The sequence below is a fragment of the Alligator sinensis genome, unplaced genomic scaffold (assembly GCF_000455745.1).
Source record: "Alligator sinensis unplaced genomic scaffold, ASM45574v1 scaffold560_1, whole genome shotgun sequence".
In the NCBI taxonomy this organism is placed as follows: Eukaryota; Metazoa; Chordata; order Crocodylia; family Alligatoridae; genus Alligator; species Alligator sinensis.
The window spans coordinates 6,754,061-6,757,125 of NW_005841837.1; positions in this window are offsets into that span (position 1 = coordinate 6,754,061).

A 3,065-nucleotide genomic window follows, 5' to 3' on the forward strand; every position below is an offset into this window, starting at 1 on the left:
AAAGTTATATAATGAAAACATATCCCGGTACACAAAAGGCAAAGTACTCTGAACATGCATTAGTTCCTCTAACGTTACTATATCCCTAGAAATGCAGTCACACGCAGCAGAACTGAATCCACTCAGAAAGAGTGGACGTACAAATACACAGAGAGCCCTGAATGCTCCACAGAGGTCTGTTGCTATGGACCCCTACCCTCATGGACTTGCTTGTAGGCACAAGACTTAGAGGCTGGATCCCAATGAAAAAACAGAACCAAATATGTTTTTGATTAGAAGGGTTATTTTAAAGGTCTGAGAATTAAACTTAAGTCATGTAGTGTGCTTGAGTTCACTAGACATGCAAGTCAACCAGGCAAAACAGCCTCTTTTTGTTCAGCAGTGAAAAACAGGGTGACATCTGCCCCTACCAGTTGTGAACTGGAGCTGGACTGAGGGGCCTGCACTGGTAGATGGAGGAGGGACTGTATGCAACTTTGCATCATGTGTTGCCACAACAGCCTTCGTATCATCACCCCTGCAGTGGCTGTCAGAGGCTTCATTGGGATAGCAGCTCCTCATCCTCAGTGAGTCAGATAAGTGGGACATGGGGAAAGCTGCCTCTTTTCCTCCCCTAAGAAGAGGTGAGCAAGGACCACAAAGAGGAGGTTTATTGCCAGAGTAACACACTGGGTACATTCTGGGACCAGGTGTCCAAGAGACCTCACACTGGACTACATGGTATTTCCACCCATATCACCAGCTCTGGGAACCTGAAGTCTGGCAGGGCCTGGTTGTGCTGGTCTTATTCAGGGCAAACTCCATTTCTTCCATTTTAACACAGGCAGACCTGTGAATCCTTGGCATTTAGATGTGATTTAATTCTCAGGAGGTTCCAGTTGTGTCCAAGAAGCAGTAGGAGAACCATCCTCTACCTCGGTGACATCACATGGGCAATCTAAGCATGTCTACCACCCTGCACTAACACCTTGTTGGGTGACAGTAGTTACACATCAAAGGATGTGGTTTGTCCTAAAAAAGCCTCATAGATAGTTTTTTCTCCTTTCCCTGTTCACAACCTCAGACACCACCAGTGTCAGCTGAGAATTCTTCTGTTACCTTACCCCCTAGTGGTGTAACTCAGATGTGATGCCACCTCATAGATTAGGTTAAAGTATTTATTTTCTTCAGAGGTGTAACTATCAAGTGCTGCGCCCTGAGTGGTGGTGGTACCTAGTATGGGAGTATAGCAAGTACCCATCTCAGGGCTGGTCACAATGCTCCATGGTGGTTGCTCAGCCCTTGCCAACCTGGATCCTCTTGGGGCCCTCTTCCCTTCACTCACAATAATTCTTTCAAACTGATGAAATTTCAAGTCATGTTCTGTTGCTCTGAGTGATCTGTTAGAGAACAACTGGAATGTGACCCAGGAATGGGAGGTCCTGAAAAGGATTTGTGCTTGGCAACTTTTCCATTGACCCTAATTAGGCAGTGCTCTGGGCTTATGCCCCTTTCACTTACCCATTGTTACACCACTGATTTCCATATTTGTACCGGTGTCAAAGTTTGGTAGAGCTCATGCAAGCTGGGGAAATTCAAGGCATGTTCTGTTTATCTTAGCAATTGGTTGAAGATTGACTGGACTGTGACCTGGGAGTGTCAGTCCCTGAGGAGGATTTGTGTTAGACAACTTTTTCAACAGATAATCAGGTAAACAGGCTACCTCCTGAACATGAGTAAATACGGACTGACCCCCGTTGCATCATTCCTAGTGGAGTTGTAGGCATGCACGAGGTATGCAATATGCTGGCTCCATGCGGCCTTCTGTTCCTGCTGGAGGGTACCCAGCATGTTCGAGAGAGTGCGACTGAAGCGCTCAGGTTGGGGATCCCCTTAGGGGTGGTAGGGTGTAGTCCTCGATTTGTGTATGCCAGCCACTGTCAGTACTTCACGCAACAACCAGCTCTCAAAATCTTGCCCCTGATCAGAGTGGATTCTTGCGGGCAGCCCAAACACGGAGAAGTACTTTTCCCACAGCACTTTGGCAACTGTTCTTGCCCCTGGCCCCGTGCTGTCACAGCCATGCCACTCCTAGGGTCTCCATGAAAATCAGCTGCAGCAAGGTGGGAAGAGGCTCCTGGGAAATGGAGTCCGCCGTGGGCCTGATCCGGCCCATGGGTCCGACTTTGCCCAACCGTGATGTAACTGCTCCTCCTCCTCTCCTTTCTTGTCCTCTAAGTCAGGGGTTCCTAAACTTTTTAGGCTGAGGACCAGCAAACTGCAGACAGGAAATGAGTGCAGACCGGCAAACTGCAGATCAGCAGTGACCTACGTACTGTGGGCAGATAGCCAACCCTTTTTTTATACTCAGAAAAAAAAAGGTTTGGCTTCCAGTCCACAGTATGCTGGTCACTTCCAGTCTGCAGTTTGCCAGTCCACGGTTTGCTGGTCTGCGGTCACTGCTGGTCTGGTAGCCAGCCCTCCTGGCACCAGGCCATGGCCCAGGGGTTGGGAACCCCTTCTCTAAGTCACAAGAGCAGAAGTGACTCTGACCTTTGCCTCCCTGAGGAGCTGAAGGAGCAAAGATTGGAATGGGACAGCAGGAGGCAAGAACAGGCCAGGGCGAATAAGAGTGCAGGGAGCTCTCCCACCTGCTCCCGTGCTTTATGCTCTTGTACCTGGGCTCTGCCTTGAGGCTCAGCTGGCATCTACTACAGCTTGGCTCTCCCATGCTCAGCTGTGTATTGCCCTATGCAGAGAAGCCAGAAAGCATGTCTGGGGGTCTTACCATGGCTGCCCACAGGGCTACCCCCCATGGCAGGGGTAGCCACAGGATCCTTGACACTTTTCATATGTGTTATTTATGGCTCTGACCTTGAAAGAGGATGGGCCAAGCTCTGGGAAATAACATGGTCCCAGCCCCAAGAGGCAAGCCGCAGTGCAAGACAGAGGGTGAGGTTGGAGTCTATGGATACAGCAGGGGCACATGCCCACTGCCCTTATCCTGTGCTTTCTACACCACTTTAAGATTTGGCTGCAGTCCAACAAGGCCAGAGAGAAAGCCAGGGCCATGAGGAGTAACACTG